This window comes from Atheta coriaria, unplaced genomic scaffold (assembly GCF_025399875.1).
Source record: "Atheta coriaria isolate IRGN ID8LTWV9N9 unplaced genomic scaffold, Caltech_Dcor_3.1 hic_scaffold_10_pilon, whole genome shotgun sequence".
NCBI lineage: Eukaryota > Metazoa > Arthropoda > Insecta > Coleoptera > Staphylinidae > Dalotia > Dalotia coriaria.
Window position 1 is genome coordinate 1,533,933 of NW_027045452.1, and position 20,907 is coordinate 1,554,839.

At 36.0% G+C, this 20,907-nt stretch overlaps 1 protein-coding gene across 1 annotated transcript in view; it reads left to right on the forward strand.

Moving 5' to 3' along the window:
* Nucleotides 1-20,907, forward strand: part of mspo (M-spondin) — a 67,054-nt gene that overhangs the window by 32,995 nt on the left and 13,152 nt on the right. The window lies entirely within an intron of this gene.

The following is a 20,907-nucleotide window of genomic DNA, read 5'->3' on the forward strand; positions in this document are numbered from 1 at the left end:
GCCATAATTTTTAAGAAATGCAAAAAAATCACCATTTAAGGTTATGTCTTAGTTTGAAAGTATTTTAAAGTACATTCTGTGAATTCTTAGTAAAGTGAAGATTAATACAATTTTAAGAACGTTAAAAAGTCTACGGTTTAAATTTAAGCCGGAGATAAAGATGTCTGACAACACTCGCAGCGTCTAAAGGGCTAACCTACTCGCCGCTGCGGCGACAAAGCGAAGGGGCAATTTCTCCGCGAACGGAAGTATAAAGCCGAGGCTAATAAAGTGCGGTAAACGGGTTATTTAAGATTCATTTACTTTCGGAAAAGGGGGCTTACATTTTAATACTGCTTTCGGCGCCTTCGACATTTTCTTTGCGCATTCACCAGCGTTATCTGTATTGTGCACATCGTCAAAGAAAGACACATTCGCAAAAAATCAAAATCGCAAATTCTGAAATTGTAGCAAATTGAAGTTTTTCGTCGAATTTCAAACTGGAAGTGAAAAAGTTATAATCTATGGATGGGTTTTGGCGTTGGCAGTGAAGAAGATATAGAAGGGAAGGCAAATCGGCGGCGTGCGCTGGGTTTAAAATAATGTTTGCGTTTTTCCAACTTTTTCAATTTCAATAATTAATGTGGGCCATGATGGGGCAGAGTTAACTAATGGGTGTTTGTTTATTTACATTCCCAATTGCATTTTTATACTAATAATGATTTTTTGTTTGTTTCAGGTGAGTTTCAATACTAAACTGAAAAAATAGATAAGTGAGTATATTAGACTTTAAAACATTATTTACGGATTCTACTCACAGTAATTATTTGGCGATTTGTTAATTACATCATTTAATCAAGGTTTTTATAGTTTTATTTTTGTTTTATAATTATTTAAATGTTTTTACCATTTTAACGTCCAAAACCGTGATTAAAGTATTTTAGTCACGAGTTTTAGTCACGGGGTGGGGCTTGCGCCTGCGCATTTGCCTATAGTGCAGTACAACAAGTCAAAGCAAGCATTTTGGCTGTAAAACCCAAAAAAATATGTTGATTTTCCGCACAGGTGAACAGAATCTGCACAATTTGATGTTTTCTACAGCTGTTCAAAAATTTATGTCCTTGTTTGTGTTGTTCCTTTTTTTACTTTGCAAATTCGCATCCGCGTCAAAATTGTTTCGCTCCCGGAATTTTCTGGTTGCAGTTTAGCGAGTATTTTATTGCATTATTGTGTATACTTGTGTGTAGTTAAGTTTGAAACACTCTCACTCCTTTTTGTCGTGCTCACAGGCGAGTTAATAGCTTAAATAAACCAAAACGAAGGAAAAAAAAACGAAGAAAACTTTTGCACGAGAGAAATCGTCCAAAAGCGACGCGAAAAAATAGCACAGAATAAAGAACTGCCGCCGGCACGGCTAAATAATACGGCGTACAAAGGCGTCTACGCTTTTCTTTCACATTTTCCACATTTCTAGATTTTCAACTTTCCGGTTTCGCACCAGTCTCATGATTTTCACGTTTTCTGCTTGTAGCGCGTTACATTTTCTATTTGCCATTGACCGAGTCTTCGTCGCCGCTGGTTTAGTTTCTGGCCATGTTCCTTTACACGCTTTTGCGCTTTTTGTTTAAATCTACTACGTGAATGGAGGTGATGGGCGTTTTCCTTCACGCTCTCCTTCTCATCTAGGGTGCGAAAAGTGTCGCAGGCAGCTGCGACGCATCGTCATTTAAGACCGAAGCAAACTTGGACCTAAAATTTGGAAGAAAAAAGGAAAAAATGTTAGAATTACGTTTTTCTGGTTAAAATTTCAGTTTCTGATCTTGATCAAACTTATAACTGTCTGTGGGTATATGTTGGGTTTAATAGAATAACTTCGGTTTGCCGGATCCAGGCAATTTCCCATTCGTGCAACCGCGCGACACAAAAGTGCCACTTGGAAACGCATGCGGAAGCGAAAATGTCGGCTATTCGAATATTCCATTCTTGGAAGTTTGCAACTTTGTGCAGGAACTCGCGGCGAGATAGAGAAACATCTACATTTGGGAAACATCTCGACATGCAAACCGGAAAACAACAAAACAAGAGATTCCTAGTTTGAGGGACGGAACAAAAGTGTGCGCTGACTATGCACAAAACTTGCCTAACCTCAAAAACCGAGGGGAAAGAATCGAATAATTAAATATTCATTCAATTTTAAAATCAAAAACACTTCAAATCCAATATTTTCCCCTCGTTGAAAATAAAAAAAACTAATTTTCTTTTCTGTACATTCACCATCACCCTCTGTGATGGTACAAATTGTTTTTATGATTTTGATGTGTAAATTGAACGCGTCTGCTGAAATTTTGACGACGATATATTTAGTTCCCGCGGAGGCATTAACAAAACTGAAATTTCCTGCGTTTAGCCGTTCGTGTCGATTACACAGCGTCGTATTTCTTGCTTTCCGCGTCTGCGATCGCGTCTCCACGCCGCTGAAAGCTTTGATTTATTGTCGTTTTACGCATTTCGGCATTTCCACGTCGTACATCAACGCCAACCACTACTACACGCTCTGAGTGGGTTATTGAGTGCGCGCAGGGTACGAAGGGTGGAAAATATAGTAGAAGCGAAACAATTCGAGATTTCAACAGTTGATCACATTCATATTTCCATTGGACGCGTGCTAGTACCAGGGCTTAAGATACATAAGTTTTCGTGTAGTTTGTATAGTCTTCAGCAACTTGCTTCCCATGTAGAATGAAGGCTTCATTCGGCACGCACCCTTTGTGTGTGTTTTCAAATTGTAGAAGGGAAGAGCTTTCATAGCTTTCATCTTTCCGGTGCGTACGTGCCGTGTACTTTCTGTTGTTGAATGTAATTTATTGTAGTGTATTAAACTATTTTCATGCTAAGGAAAAGTAGAGGAAACCCCACTATAACAATAATCTACATTTAAAATTTAGGAAAGTGTAGAATTGGAATTATTTGGTTTTGGAATAAAAAGTTAAAATTATGTTTTTAAGTGGTTTGCCAGTTGAATAAGCGTAATGGAGGAATGATGTGAGGTAATAAAGCTCCGAAAGTAACAACATAAGTGTTGCAGGTTATGTTGAAGGTTATAGATGCAGCAAGTGTTCTTTCCCATAGTTTCATAGCGCAAACCGTGCTTGAAACTGTAACTCATATAATGTACACTTTATAACAGACAGTGTAATAAGAGTAAATTGGAAATTGAAATTTTTGGAATATTTTATAGGTTACTTGCTTTTGCCCGCGAGTTCATCCCGGTAGTGTTTAATTAAAATATAATTTGTTTTTACTTTCTTGTTCTAGACATAGTATGTGCTAATTCTCTCAATAAGATTCGCAATTTTATTTCAAAGAAATTAATTATATAAAGAATTGCAAATAATGCATTTCAGCGCACTATCTCGGATTCAACTATTTAACTATAACTATGATTGAATCTCAATGCCAATTTTTATCCTACAGAAAAGAGCTGTCTTTAGGGTTTTCCCGGTAATTATTCGAATTTTTCTTGCCGTAAAAACCATCTTTGGACTATAACGAACATTTCAAAAAAAGAATTGACCAAATTGGTCATGGCGTTGTTGAGTTATGCGCTTACTAACAAATTTAGCAATTCAGTTTTATATCACAAAATTGAAAAAAATAAAAATTACGCCACCTAGCTTTCCTAGACACTTTAAACTATTTAGTTGAGTAGAAATATGCATAGTGCATCACATTCTTGTGCTAATTTTGCATAAATCGTTCAATACTATGTAAAATGTTCAATGTTCGTAAACTATACATTCCTGTACATAAATAACTCAAATATTTTGCATGTAAATACTCAATCAAGTACAGGAATCTGCATTTTAATGAATATTTTACTCACAAAACTAAAAAAAAACAAGTCAAAATTGTTCGATCAAAATCTAATACGTTTTTTGTTTGCATATTTAACAACAACAAATTTGAAATACTCTTCAATTGTGCTTTGATACAAGCAAGAACACTTCTTGCATGAGCAGGTTTTGTTGAAGTTGCGCCCCGCGGAGTAATCAAAGTTTAACGTTATGAAATAATGCCCAATGCATAATTGATAAGACGGACAAAGGAAATTTAATATTCTCTTTGATGTTTTCGCGAGCTCTCGGCGCCGCCATTAAAACGCGAGCTCGAAACTTTTCAAATTTTATGCGCTCGACGCCGTGTGGTCTTGGCATGTGTTTTATGATAAAAGTACTCATACCTGTCTGACAAACACAAAGCTCTTCACAGGATTTTTACTTTACCCGCACAGATCTGATTTACTCGTAGTTAGGTACAATGGTTGTGTTTGTTTCAATTTCATGTTTTTTTCGATGCTTGGAAAAAGTTGAAGCGGATGTAATAACATACTCGTATTAAGAATTAAATATTAAAATTGTATTTTTATTAAAATTATTACGAAAAATATTTATATTACGAGGTAAGAAATGAGAGAAATGTTTCGAGAGAACAATGAATTATTGTTGAGTTATGTGATAAGACGAGGAATGTAAGAAATTCTGACATTTGTTAAAATATAAACGTTAATGATAAAAGTTTTAAGAATAAAACTTTGTTGACAGTAATACTATATTTCTTATCTATATTAAAATAAACAAAAAAACATATTTTTTCTACTTCCACCGTTTCTCCATGGTTTTGAGAAACAAAAAGTGGTATTTTACACATGGATGGCCATGGCCGTGACTAAAGTACTTTAACCACGGACTTTAGTCACGGGGTGGAGATTAATGTTATAATATTAAACTTGGTACTTAATATTTGTGTATCATTATCCTTTAAAGGATAACTTTAAGATTTCTTATCTAAAATTGGCAAACATTTAAGAATTTCATTTTTTTATATCATTTTCTAAGCTAAAAATAATGTTATAACATGAAACATTCATTTGAAATGCAAGCAGTGTCATTTTTTCTCCAAATGACCTGCTCTCCCATTTCATATTTGCAAGTAGTCACAAAGTCCTGCATTTTTGCAGTCCAGCTAGTTACAACTCAAGGGCGGAAGCAAGGGTCTTATTGCTCTTTAGTTGCGTGCAATTTCGTCCCTAGTTGACAATTTCCGACCAGTTGGTGTCATTTATTTAGATTACTCTTACACAGCTTTTGCAAAATTTATATTTAAAACCATGTAAATAAATTGCATTTCATTTTTTCTTTTTTATCAGAAAATGTCTTTTTCTTCCAAAAAAAGGGAAAAAAACATTTAAAATAAATAAAAATTCTAGGTTTATTGTTTAGGAATATTTCCGCTCTGAAAATGTATTTGAAATGATCTTGGTCGTATCATAACCTCTCCTAAACCTGAGCAATGATCCTTTTCCTTTTGCTTTATTTTGTTTTCCTTTTTCTTCCTGTCGATTTCTACCTGACGCAAATTGCAAACGAATGGCGAACTTAAACTTCATCATTGGACCTCCCGAAAGACCCAAATGTCATTCTCCCCGTACCCTTACTGAAGAGAACCATTAACCATTACTCTCGTTCGTGAGCGGCCCGAAAACGATTACTAGTTTACGCGTTTACGTTTATTTCCTGGAATTTGCGTCGAGAAAGAATTTCTGCGAATCTTTTCAATTATATTCAACGCAGAAATATACATTTAACCTCTCTGCTCTCCAACATTGGCTTTGATTTTGATTCCTGAAACTGTTTAATAATTAATACACAGACTACACAATCAGGTCGAGTGTAGTAATTGAAGTAATAATTGAACTGCTCGCCGTCGTGCTCTTGATACTCGTATTCCCTCAGGACCAAGGTCAATTTAATGTCACTATTGCAATCGTATATGGCGCGTTTCAATTGATTTAGTTGTGTGGTCAGTTGAAAGATTTACTGGGACTTAAAAGTTGATTGAAATTGATTTCTGGATTGTTTTAACAAGCAATCAAACTGTAAATCAATTGAACATGAATGAGAAACATTATATATGAATGGATTTATTAGTATTTATGAAGTGTTGAGTATCATTCACTGAATTATATACCGATTTATTAATATTTGTGTGGGCAAAGTGTATTTTGAGGTTAGTTTGCTTAAAAATTGTTTTTTTTTTTCTTTTTCTGACGAAATTGATTAGAAGCGTTTAATGCGCAGGCGTAAGCTCGACCCCGTGACTAAAGCCCGTGGCTAAAGTACTTTAGTCACGGTTTTGGACGTCCGTGTCTAAAATATCACTTTTTGTGTCTAAAAACCGTAAAAAACTAAAGTTTTAAAGATAAAAGTAAAAAAATACTTAAAACTTCACATTACGTATCAAAAAGTCAATTTACACAAATGGACATAATATATTTCTGAAATTAATGAATAGACATTTAAATATTATATATGCTTGTATCCCGAATGGATATTTCATGTTGTTGTTGTTGAATGAAGCAAAACAAAAACGCAAAATGCGGACGGACAGCTGAATGTCGATAAATAAAAAGTTCGCCGAGTTCAAAAGCGTGCGTGATATACGCTGTATGATGTAAAGCACACGCGAAATAAATTAATTAAAACAATTCGAATGCGGCGCACAAAACTGATGCGGCCGAATCTATGCGATCATACGATTTCATTTCCAGCAAGCAGTTATAAACGAATCGAAAATTAAATTTAAATTTAAATTTGTGGTCATTTATTTATTATTTCGTGTCGAATCGGAGGTAAAACCAGCTAATACTGATGTTTAACCGAAACAAACATTTATTCAGCCGAAAATACTCCCAAAATTTTGTGAAAATATCTTTTAAATGTAAATTAATGTTTGGTTGGTATCTCTGAGTCAATACAATCGAATAAAAATGCGAAAAAAAATTGTGATTAAAATTAGTTTGCACTTCCTGGTATTTTCAGTTTATTTAATCCAGGAGCAGAGGACTTTTTCAATGTATTACGTGCTCGACATTCCGATGTTAATTTAATTCAAGTTTGCCTTCCTGTTCTGCAAGCACAAAGTCTGTAACTAAAAAAATCTTGGAAGAAAAATAAATTGAATATATGCTAATTATAAAACAAAGAATTTGAATGGCAATCTATAATATAAAAATGAATTGCAAAATATGTTGGAAAGCTCATAACTCAACAATGTCTAGACTAATTTGGCCAATTTTTTTAAATGTTTGTTAAAGTCCAAGGATGGTTTTTACGGCGAGAAAAATTTGAATAATTGCCGGGAAAACCCTAAAGACAGCATTTTTCTAGAGGATAAAAGTTGGCATTGTGATTCAGTCATAGTTATAGTTAAATAGTTGAATCCGAGATGGCGCGCTGAAGTGCATTATTAGCAATTCTTTATATAATTAATTTCTTTAAAACAAAATTGCGAATTTTATTGATTGAATTGACACATACTATGTCTAGACCAAGAAAGTAAAAACAAATTACATTTTTATTAAACACTACCGAGACGAAGTCGCGGGCAAAAGCTAGTAACATGATAAAAATAATTTTTAATGTTTTTGTTGTGGGTGTGTGTGTGTTATTAGAACTCGTTAATTTTATCTTTTAGAGAAGAATGCGTGCGGATAGAACTCGGATGACAAAAGGTTTTGTCCTTTTAGATGCTGCTTAGCGCGTGAGCTCGCAACGCGTGGGTTTAGTTCGCCGGATTCAGTTGAAAGCTTAGCCTCAGTCTAGTCTAGACATTACTTTATTAGCCGTCGCACGAGGGCCTTTTTCACGACGCACACTCGCAATTTGGGATAAGTTCTCGCCGTCGGCACGTTCGGCGCTTAGCTGCGGCATGAACGCAAGGGCGTGAATGAGGTTTTTGCGCTGAACGGCGCTGGTTCGTGCGTGGCTCGACGAAAACGCCGAAAATTGAGAAAATTAAATTTTACGTCCGTCGACCCAACATTCGACGCGCTGCTAACGTGCACGTGCACACCTCAGGCTCAAAGATTTTTCAGACATATTTTTTTCTTACAAAAAATAGGAAAAATCATTTAGATAGAAAAGAATTTAATTTTGTTCGGTAATATTTTCGGTGTTAATAAATTCGGGACGCTTTTTAATTTAATTTAATATTTGGCAAACGTCACGTGAAAAATTTACCTTTCAATTATGAACCGACGCACCTGTTTTACAAAACACCGCAACCTTTGGGGCGGCAGAGTTTGTTATGGGGGAGCGCCGAAAAGTTTTGAATATTTTTGCATGAAAAATTCAACAAGCCGACAAGTTAGATTTCAATTTATGAGCGCACAGGGCCGAGAATAAATGCCTACACAACATCGACCAGACAGCAGACAGCAAATACCAGACGGAGTTAATAATGTTGAAAATTTAGATAGTGGGGTAGAACCCCACAATTATGAGATTTGATATATCTCGCTTTAAACATCGCGCAAAAACACAAACAAAAAGAATAATTCACGTTTTTATTGTAAATGTTTTTATATCTACCTAATTAATCTACAAACTTAGAAATATATATGCGCAAAGTGTATGGGCCGTTTGGGTGTTGGTAGCGAAAGATAATTCGACGAAATCACCAAGCAGAGATTTGGGCCCGACGCAAATTCTGAGCGAGCCGGGTTCCGAGAGTTTTGCTGATTGCATTAGTGACTTACATTGAGCCATTCCGCGCCCGAGTTGGTCATTACTCTGCCATGCCGTTCAAGAGAAGCAAAAGGGGTGGTGGAACGGGTGGTGAATGGACCCGATGTGAGAGCAAACACGCTGTGAGCCAGAAGGGCGAAATCGTTTAAATAACGAGCGGAAAATTAGGCGAATTAACGTTCCAGATGATGATTATACCATAGAAACAAGAAATGTACTGATAGAAACTAAAAAACATCAACAAACTCATCGCAAACATATCTATAATATAAAAATTAATTGTAAAATGTATTGGAAAGCGTATAACTCAACAACGCTTAGACCAATTTGGCCAATTCTTTTTTTTAAATGTTCGTTAAAGTCCAAGGATGGTTTTTACGGCAAGAAAAATTCGAATAATTTTTGGGAAAACTCTAAAGAGAGCTTTTTTCTATAGAATAAAAGTTGGCATTGAGATTCAATCATAGTTCTAGTAAAATAGTTGAATCCGAAATAGCGCGCCGAAGTGCATCAATAGCAATTCTTTATATAATTAATTTCTTTAAAATAAATTTGCGAATCTTATTGATAGTATTGACACATACTATGCCTAGAACAAGAAAGTAAAAACGAATTACATTTTTATTAAACACTACCGGGACGAAGTCGCGGGCGAAAGCTAGTTTAAAGTAGAAGTTTAGACAAAATTACAAACACCTAGTGACCTCTGGTGGCTGTTTTTGTAAATTAAATGTATGAAAATTAAATTTAAGCAAAAAATTAGTCGAATTATCGTTTATGATATTAATTATATCAGAAAACATGGAATTTAGTGTTAAAACATAAAAATATCAACAAATTTATTGCATAAACATCAAAATAAAAGCTTTTTAAACCAATTCTAACTAATTCTGCCATCTGGTGGAGATTTCTGTAACTATGGAATTTCTATTCCCCCTTTGAAGGCAATACATTGCAACTATTTAAATTTATAACTTTCGAACCATTAATACGGAATTGTATTAATTTCAAGCCGAATAAACGTCGTGGAATGAGTAAGTCGACGAATAATTTACTCGGTAATAGTCTGGATATATACTCGAATGGTTACTTCTTGGAGTAATAGCAAAATATGTCGGCGAATTATGAACGGCGAACTAAAACTGCAATTAAGGCGCGCGATTACGCCAGCTACATTATGGTCCAAGTGCAATAATCTCCGGCCATTCAAACTAATAACAGCGCCAGTGTTCACCCCATAGGGAATGCTGCACCCCGCTCATCGCGCCGGCGAGAGAATTCACCGGAACAGTCGCGCAAGTTAGGATAATCGCTGTCCGATAACTACCGGGCGAATTACTCGTTACTCGTTGCTCTCATTACGCGCATTTGCCGTCTGGACAATGGATATAGTACCTATGTACGTGTAGTAGTGGTAAAGCGACATTTGTCCAACATCTGAACGTTCATGACCGTCGTCCAATTGCAGTCCATTGTGCAATATGGATTTCATGCGAGTTGGACGTTCGGACATTTTACGATTGTGACAATAAAATCTATAGATATGGACTGGGGCTATATGTGAATGGCTAGTGCTGTGAATGTGGTCGTAAAGAGAGACCGATGGGAAATTTTAAATGATTATGATATTGTCGTCGTGCGCAACATTTTTATTTTCAAATTTTATCGCAGTTGCCATCAGTATAAAACGTTACATTTAATACAATTTGAGTTTTATTGATTATAAAATGATACAGTTGTTAATTTATACTGAAATATATTTATTTATGTGTAAAATTAGGAAGAAAATACAACAGGCTTATTATTTTTATCTTTTGTGAAAATAACAAGTATTTTTTGCAAAAAAACACAACGTATTATGTTTTTGTAGACTGCAAGAGATGCAGAAGATAATTAGGTAATGCCCAAGGTTATAAAAACCCTAAAAGCACAAAAAATACTCCGGAAACGCCGAGAAAAAGTGAATGACCGTATAAACCCAGACAATTTTTTTGCGAAACACATAAAGAAATAAAAATAAAGGGAATGTTTCCTAAAAAGCTCCGACAACGTCTGATTATTTATTAAACACAAACAAAATAAAATTATTTTTATTATTAACTAGTTTTGCTCGGGAAAACATAATATGTGTCAATTTTTTCAAAAATATTCGCAATTTTATTTTAAAGAAATTAATTATGTAAAGAATTGCTAATACCTAATGCAATTCATCGCGCCATCTCGGATTCAACTATTTAACTATAACTATGATTGAATTTCAATACCAACTTTTATCCTATAAAAAAGGGCTGTTTTTAGGGTTTTCCCGGCAATTATTCGAAATTTTCTTGCCGTAAAAGCCATCCAGGGAATTTAACAAACATTTAAAAAAAAATAATTGGGCAAATTGGTCGAGGCGTTGTTGAGTTATGCGCTTTCTAACAGAATTTGTAATTTATATTTATATTATATACAATTTCTACGTTATGTTTGCATAAATAAATTTATTACCCTTTGAACTATCCCCAATTGAACTAAAATTAATGTAAAGCTTTATTGAATTATCGACAAAATTAACATTTCACCGATTGAATGTTTATTACATTAATAATATCCTGTATAATTGCTTTGATGAGTGTATGTATTCCAACATCCCGAACTTTATGTAACTCCATATGGAATATGAGGGAGAGTTAAAAGTTCGTAGGTCGGGAAGTTAACCCAAGCGACCCATTTGTTTGTCTCGTTGCCTTTGCGCCTCTCGATACGTCTCCGGAGGGATGTGATGAATGAAAATTGTGCGCCGTAACAAGTTTGCCATGGCGCACAATCCGACAAATTTCACTACTCCACTCATCCGTGTGACTCACGCGAAAGCCTTCCTCGCACTTAAACGTTGTCTAGTTGCATATACCTACATGTGAGAATTGATGCCGTTACCTTTCGACGTCGTTTATGAAATGGAAAATCCTTGTAAGTAGAAGTGCGGTGGAGGGCACGTTGAGGTTTTGCCCAGCTAGGCGGACGCCTTGAAGAGTTTCGTTTTACGCTCCACCTTTCGCGTTTGTTGACTCGCAAGCGCGCATAACTTCGTAATAACTTCGTCGGCGGCCTGAACATTAAAACATTAGAACATTAAATTAATGAATTAGCGTGCGCGAACCCCGGGCGTCGGAATTAAGACCCGCGAGGAGTGATATATATGCGTGTGAACAAACAAGCATGTTAATTTTCATTCATTTCGCATCATTTTCACTTACTTTATTTGGTTCAAGCGGGATTACAACGTAAACAAGAAAATACATCTGATTTTTGTATAAAATAAACACTCTTTTCATGTTAAAACATGATTTTAATAATTTTTGTTTTGTTTTACTTAACATAACATCTGTTTACTTTTAAATATGATGATATTTAAGTTGCCTACGTTAAAAATTCTAATTTTTTACATTTATGTTAATATACAGGCTGTTTAACAAAATAGGACTTCTATTTTGACAATTTGCGTTTGTTGTTACTCGCAATTACACTAAATTTGATCCGATTCCGGCGGTGCGCTGAAATTCGATTAGCTTCCGGATTTGATTAGCGCGCACGTTTAACGTATACAAAACAGGTGGACGAACATATTTTATGTTGCTTTCCACACACACATGCATAAAATGAAATTTTATTTCCACATGTGCGGAATGTGTGTTCACGGTGATGCACGTTTATTCCGCAGATTATTAGATCAACCTTATCGCAATGCCTGATTGACGTTCGATGAACACCGGAAAAATCCAAATCGAAATCGAATTCCAATTGCAGGAAATGGAATTGTTCACATTTAGAGCTACCGAGGATTTGTACAATGCGGATTTTGTAATTAATAATAAATGCGAGTATATTAAGTTATGCAACCAAATTTACATTTATGTAATGAAATACATTTAGGTTAGGTTTGTATTTGATTTTAGTCTTTTGTAAAGTATTTGTTTGTGTGTTTTTCATGTTGATTTTGAAAATGTTCTCGTTTCGTGGTTATTCTTGAAGTTTGCGTACATTTCACTGGAATAAAAATGTCTACCAGTGAAGCAGTGTATTCGGGCCAGGTTGTCTGTAATCGCAACCAATTTGGCACGCTGCCAAGCGTTCCAAAATGGCGAAATATTGAAAGCAAACAGATTTTTTTTCCTAAAAACACCACAAAATCAATAATTTTATTAATTTCACTTTGTGGTTGATGTATTACAACACACTGTATATTTAATTACGTTAACTTTATTTGACAATAAATAACGTAATGCTTTTCGATTGTTTTCCTCGACAAAGACGTGTTTACCATGCGCGCCTTCCGATCGCATGAAGTGTATTCATTTTTGTCGCGGAAAGAAAACACACCGAACACAAAAGAAAGACCAAATGCAAACATTGCGTCCTGACGCACAACGCGAAGAGCCAAAGAAAACGTGTTGGCTTGTTGCCTTGTTTGTCGTTGCCGCACCGAAAATAAACAAAAGCAAGCAAACAACCCACGCTGACAAACACGGAGTTTAAGACAACTTCCTCCATTCCAAGATTAAAACAAATCACAAACGGAATGCAAAAATACTCAGTATAACAGTATGAAAATGAGCTTACACTCATTTCAAAGTGAATAATTTATATCAATTTTAGTTCTACTTCTTGGTATTGTTTCGCAACTTTGTTTTTTGATGTCTTTCGAGTTGTGTTTTAGCTCGGAACGGGGTAAAACATGAAACGGAATCGAATAACATCTTATATAAGTTGTTGTGTACCACGAGGCTTTTAGTTACCTGTTTGTCTGCACCCGCGCAGCGCAAGTTTTGTTTTGTTTCGTGTTTCATTTAGCCAATGGCGATGCGAGTATTTGACGCGCGCTCTGCGGGTGATATTTTAATTAATGTTTTGCTAGATGTCTAAAACCGACATTTGAATAAAACAATACAGCTGTATTATCTTCTCTTTAATTAAAATTTTAAATAAAAAGTTTTTAAATTTAATTTTTCAATTACATTCCCGAAGTGTTGGAATGCATAAGTGTGTGACGGTTTTACTTAGGTGGAAATTTGGTTGATATTCATACGCGAATCGAAATTGGCATTTCTTTTCGGTTCGATAGCATTCCGCAGCTTCCCCTTTCGTCATGCTCATTTTTTTTGCGTTGCCATCGTCGCCTGAAGGGCTCCGACTTTCCCTTTTCTCTCATTTCGTCGATATCCATCTCTGCGCTTTTATTTTTATTGAAGGTGACGCCCAAGATGCGGGAAACTCACATCTAACACATCCCGACTTGAACACGTTTTTACGATGGGCTTGAAATCGTTCATCCGTCGATCCGTCGATATCCGTTACACTGAAGAATTCGACATTCATACCGGAAATGCAAATTGTAAAGAATTCGTGAAAATATATCATTTAAACATTTCGGCGCATTTTTTTTTGATCACATATTAAATTCTTCGCATTATTCGAATTTGCGTACGAACGCATTTCTAATATGCGGTTGAAAGGATGTGAAATTTAAGGATTGATAGCGTTATTACATCATATTACAAAAATGATAAATGTTACCTAACATCGTAAGGATCTTTTTAGTACTCTTACCTTAAGGCTACGCAGCGAAATAAAAAAACTTTTCACTCTAATCTTCCTACGTTAGACATCAGTGAAAAATCAGAGCGGTGGAATTTCAAATTTAAAAATTCCCAAATTAACGAATTAAAACGAAGGGATGATGCTGCGATGACGGATGTGGAATGCAGATTGGTGCGGATACCTAAAGCGGCGGAAATTGCCGCGAGCTGAAATTGGATTTTTCTTATTAATCACTTGCGCGTAATGGCGGCAAGGCGCGTGGATTCTTTTAAATTCGGAGATGTCATTAATCACCCTCGCCGAAGGTGAGCAGCCGCGCGCGCGGACAGCTGCAATTTATTTACGCTTCGCAAAGTTTAAAAACAATAACGCTGCGAGCGCAAGCTGCCGCGTTATTTGGACCTGTTTTATCTTTTAAGTTGCATTATATTGTTGGAAGACACTGAACACTGAAAACGCCATGATTAATGATGAGGTATTGCATAACCTCACATTTCACTATTCAAAGTTGTGCACAGAGAAAGGAAAAGATTTAAAGATTTTATTTATTTATTCAGAAATCATCTTATTTTATGATTAAATCAGTAAATTTATATTTAGTTAGAAATATCATATAATCATACTATCATAAATATCACTTACTAGCTTTAATCCGCGGCTTCGCTCGCGAATATCTAAAATAATGAAGTTGCTTCAGTACGCGTTTGTAGTCATTGAAGAAGTAACAATGAAGTAGAATGGCGGGAAGTTTAAAATGGCTGAAAGCATAGTCTATGGAAGTATAGTGTACAGTCTCCATAGTGTAGTCAATTGGATTTGATGTTGACGTAGCTGTCGGTAATACAGTTTGATAATACAGTGTGATGGTACTATAGTACTTAGGTTTAAGCTTCATTGCTGGAATGCTAGATGGCGCTAAAGTAGTCAAATAGCCTGATGCAGAGGTATTATTGGCTAAACAATTTCTTTATTTTATTTAGAAATATTTTTTTTATTAAATAAAAAGTAGCCTATAACCATTCGGGCACCACTAAGAATATGTGTACAAATTTTCATGATGATCGGTTAAGTAGTTTTTGCGTGAAAGTGTAACAAACATCAGGACTTTCGCATTTATAATATTAGTAGGGATAATACGTGTATACTTGGTTGCCTACATCAATTTTACAGTTAGTATAAACCTCCAAGATGTCTGTAAAACAAAATGTGTCATAAAATACATTCGATTCGTATAAGTTTAAATTATTGTTGATTGTACCAGATGTGTAATATCTGGCAGTGTTATATTGTTAGCTGTTACAAGAATAGAAGCAGGAAGAGGAAGCAACAGCTTGTCGTGTCATTGCTGACCGAACATTACAAACCATTAGTGCCTTCCAGTTTCTCGCTTTGTTTTGCCGAGTTTCATGATAGTTATTTGATGACACGTCATTTCAAGTTCCTGGTCTGCCATTTACAAACGACAAAATCCTTTATTTTCAAGGTCTAGGTTGTTGGTCGAACAAAACCTAGCAACAATATCAACACCAGCATTAAATAGACAGTTTACGAACCGCAATATCCCCCAATCTGTAATCTGGCCATCCGGTGTAATCCTCCCACGTGCATCCTGCAAATTTCCATCTATTTGCACCCCTCTAGGCGAATGTCGATGGCGTGTGGTGTGATTTGATGGTTCATCTTGTCTTATTCCCTCGCCGAGATTTGCCACGTGTTTCTTGCCGAGGGTAATCTGCAAACTGCAATTTCGAGTTTAAGAACAGGATGACATGAGCGATGAGAATGGACAGGGATAGATTGCGAGGGTTGAAGTTCAATCTGCAGCCCGTCACGTGCGTGTGACAATATGCAGGAAGGTAGAAGATAAATAATAAAGGTAAAAGCATTTAGGTATAAATATTATTATCTGCTTTGATGTTTTTATCTGTTTTAACCTAAAAAACAAGAAAAAAGGCGACGCATTTATAAGTCTGTAAGAATTTAGTCTCTGTGAGGGGTTGTTGGTCCCTGGTCTTGCTCGACCAGACATTGTGACATATTGCCGGACGATTTACAAGACGATAATAAAGAACATCGCCGTGCCGCTTTTTCTACGTCTACTTCCTTCAAGTTCAAGCTGGCCTCAGATTTAGCAAACGTGGTCGTTTCCAAAAACGTTTCCGTCTTCTCTTCATCGTCTCCAGCAGACTCGCCTTGCAGCTTTATTTTTTTTCAACTCAACGTTCAGTTTCATTTTCAGTCCGACTCATGAACTCTCATTCTTCGGCTGAAATTCCGGCTCATAGATCTTCCGAACGAAATAACGAAGAGTTAAAGAATTGTCCGTTCGTACACAAAAAACAGGAAACGGAAAATTTCAGCTGCAATAAAAATCCAGTAAATAAATGAATTCTGTTCAGTGAGCAATTACTGGTGGATGTGAATGATGAAAGAAAGAATAGTAGTGATTGTTAGTGGAAAATAGAAAAAAACAGTAAGAATAGTGAGCAAACGATGGAAAATTAAGTCTTTTGGCGTGAATTATGACTCAATTTGGCATTTTTATCAAAGACAATAAAGGGTATAAAGCGCATTAAGCGAATAAATACGACCAGACGAATGGAGGATGAATGCACAGCCAGCGGGTATAGAAAAATGAAGATTGATTCAGATTCTGATTCAGTTCATTCAAGCTGAAACGCAAAGAAATGAAAAAAAATAATTTTCGTTTATTTTTTGGATTCAAAATTTAACCGTACACAAAATATTCATATTCAACAGGTTTGTAAATTACAGATTTTCAAGTGTCTAACTTTTGTGTTATTACCTAATTAGTAAGACTTGTGCAACAAATTCATTCTGTACTGATTTGTACTCCGCTTTGTTCTGGTTGGAACAATTTTCACACTGCGCTCAAAGCGGATTTAAGTACGTCTGTATGGCTTTATAGAAAACGCGTATAGAAAGGCATCGAGTTCAATTAAAACTTTGTTTGCCGCCGGGGACTGAACAAGCGCGTATAATTACTGCCGGCCCGGTGCGCCACTATTTACTCGTTTCCACTTTGGTACCGGCTGCTGAGCTACAGCAAAGCGTGTGTATGTTCCGCGTATGTCATGCACAAGGTGGACGAAGTGGACATTCAGTTAAACAAAGGCTACCTACACACATGCACGTATAAATATTGCACATTCGCGTTCGTTATAACGCAAAATAGAAGAGTTTTCGGAATTCATTCGCCGAACGAAATGTTTCTACTTGTACATTCCCATTCTGTAGTTTTACTTCATTTTAAAATTTGAATTAATATTTTTTAATCTGAAAATACAGAATTTTAGAAGTTTAAAACGCACCTGGTTCATAATATATCGCCCAAAAACATCGATTGCAGTCAACATGGCGGGCGGTTCTTTTAACATGTGTGTTGGGTTGCAAACTTTAGTGCTTAATATGTAGCACAGGAAAACAACATAAAATCACTTCGACCGCAACTTTAATAATAAATTCACGTGTCTATAACAAATGTGTTGCTGTTTATATGATTTTTGCCAAAATTCGGGATTGGGAAATTGTGATTCATGCTTAGATTCTTGCGAAGCTATACGAAACTAATTTTGGTGCAATGCGGAGATTTCGGTCGTTCGGCTTGTTTTCGTCGACAGGTACTTCCTTACTCTCAGTACTCGAATACTGCTATCTATAAGTTCTAGAGATACAGTCTGTTGAAGAAAATAATTTTATTTCCAAAATATCAAAAAAATAAAATGAAAATATCACGATTTACATAAATTAATTTAAAAAATTCAATTTTTAAAATATTTTAAATTTTAAATCTTTTTAAATGTGTTGGTATTCAGTAGAGTTATTTATTCTGAATGTTTCTGAATGCTTACAAATGTTCTATTTTCTCTTACGTCAAGAGTAAGTTTCGGTGCATTTGATATTCGATATTTCAGCGTTAGATAACGTACGGTCTATTGTATAAACTGAGGTTATTGTGTTTGTATTCGATTTGTTGGAATGAAGAAGGTTTGCCTGCATCGCTGCTGCGCTTTTTGCCTTGCGTTGCGTTTTCTAACACGAAATGAGTAAAAACATGGCGGCAGCGACAGGACACGGTGACTCTAAAAGCGGCGGTAGAATCCGTGGCGGTAATGGACTCGCGAGGCGCGCTCGCAAGTCAGCAGAAAGTTATTGCCATCGGCTGCGGCGGCGGTGCCGAAACTGCCGAATCGACGGGAACTGTGTGTGCATCGCAGGACTTTCTTGCACGCCTAACTCGGTCGCAGCGCTTCCGGCATTAACTTCGCCTCGCTTCCGAGACATATATCATCTTAAACTATATATAAATAAAAATTGCTTTTCGATATCAGACTCAAGTCGCTTCAACTTTATTTTTCTTATTATTTCACTTTGAATTGTTAAAACTCAAACACTGAATACTAAAATTCAGTTAAAATTTCAAAATTTTTATTTTTGCTATGAAAAAATTGTTTTTACAACTTATTGCCTCCGCCAAAACTTTCGCACTTTTACACAAATGATGATGGTACCGAAATGGCACTCTCGCAGAGCAAGCAGCAGGCATGGAAAACTTGGCACGGCTTTTGTTCGTCATAAAGAAGCTTCCCGGATCGTGACGCGCATACGTTTTGCTCTTTCGCATGCACGTTTGACGTTCAACGTCGATATCGAAAAGAACGCACTTCCTTTGCCGCGCGTCTTCGACATGCCTCGGCATACGTGTTGGAAAGTGTGCTCTCAAAGGAGTCGTAGAATCGTCACAAGACTTATCCCTTTGACTTTTACTATACTTTTACTACTTCGACAGAGTAAACTTTTTCATCGCACAAAAGTAAAAGTTTTTTTTTACAGTTTTTTTCATATTTATCCAAGATGTTACAAAAAAATGACTTAATAATTAATATAATATAATTTTCATACAGATATAAAGCCTATTGTATCAAAAACCCTTTGAAAAGCATTTTCTCTTTGTTTGTTTCTGTGCATTTGTAAATTCGCCAACGCACGCCTTTCATCTACTTCATTTTTTCGGCGAAATTTGTTTCACCTAAAAACCTCTTGATTTTACCTTTCTCATTTATATAAAACATTCACATCGCAACCCTTCCGCACTTCCACGCTGGTTCTCATTCATTTTCCGGCGAGGGCAAGGGTTTATTCGGTCGGACGCTAGTGGTTTTTCAATAGGATCATAAAGTATTAACGCGCTCGCTTGTCCTCTACCCCTTTGGAATCGCCGACAGGGAGAAATTGCAATAGCTAGGCAACCACACGCACACACATACGGGTTGGAAAATATGAATTGGTTATTAAATCAGAATTCCCTTTAAACCAGGGCGCACAAAATGTGGTGGTGCTGGACACTCGGGGATTAATAATAAAAACGACGTGCTTTGTCTATTAATCTTTAATGCTTCAGCGTGGGATTTTGATAGAGGTGTGTTTATTCAATATTAATTTGCAAAAAAAAAACATTCTTCATTATGGCGGTAGTCGAATTCCGCGCCAGATTTATACCTCAGTTTTAATTAGAATATCTTTATCCTCTTCCTGGTATTAAACGAGTTTCGTGCGCAGCGTACTCGGTGAACGAATAGCGCAGGCAAGGCTTCCGACAGGGATAATTAAATGTTCCACACGATGAGGTAATGCATCATTTTCAATTTACCTCTGATGCAGTGAAATTTGCACGCGGCACGCCATCAACTTAAAATATTTTCAAAAACTACGCTCATTTAAATTATGTTTGTAACATTTATTGATGAAAATATTGTTTGCTTTTGTTTGCAAGGTTCTTTATTCAATGTTTGGAGTCGTTAATGAAGCTTTGGTGAAACGTTGTGATTATAAGACGAAGCAAAGAACGAGCTCGTAATTAAAACGACGAGGGACAAGTCAACGTGGAGGCGGGACAAGGCGCAACGACGACTCGTCTGTTGAATGAATTATGAACTGATTTTTATTAATGATAACGAGTGTCATTAACGTCGGACTTTCTAGCGCGCGTCGTAAAATGTTAACGCCGCTGTGTGAATTTATTTTCATTACGCTTTTTTTAAACTTTGAGTGATATACACGTACTTTTGACCTTGTAGAAATTTGTACACTTGTATAATCTAAAAAGGTTCATTTCCGCAATCTTAGGAATGTGTCAATGTATTTTTTTTCTTGTGGGTGTTACTTGATCAATTTTGCAACACTTTATGAGTTTATTTATGAAAAGGACCCCCATCGCGTAATTACGCATAAAAAACCGTCGTCGCGTTTGGTTTTTATAGGTTTTGGGTTGTTTTCTTTGCAGGACGCCTGCGTAATGTGTTTTAACAAGGAGGAACGCAAACCGGAATGCGTGGGAATGATGAAGTTATGTTTAAGGAATGAAGCGGGTGGTGGAACGCTGAAAAAATAAGTTTCATTAGGAACTTTGCTTGTTTGTTTTGCTTAATAAGTTGAAGGGAAATGCCATGTCAAAAAAACTTAATTAGGGATTTTTTTTATTTTAAAATTAAATAACTTTAACAGTTTGAAGACACATAATTATTTTTTTACTTTCACTTTTAAAACGCTAGTTTTTCAATGATTTTGAGACACAAAGAGTAGTATTTTATGCACGGACGGTCAAGGCCGTGGCTAAAGTACAATAATCACGAGCTTTAGTCACGGAGTGGAGCTTGCGCCTGCGCGCAACTCAGCATTTATGTGATATTGTATTCTATGACAGGTTTATTCTTTTAAACGTTGATATAGTTTTTAAATATAA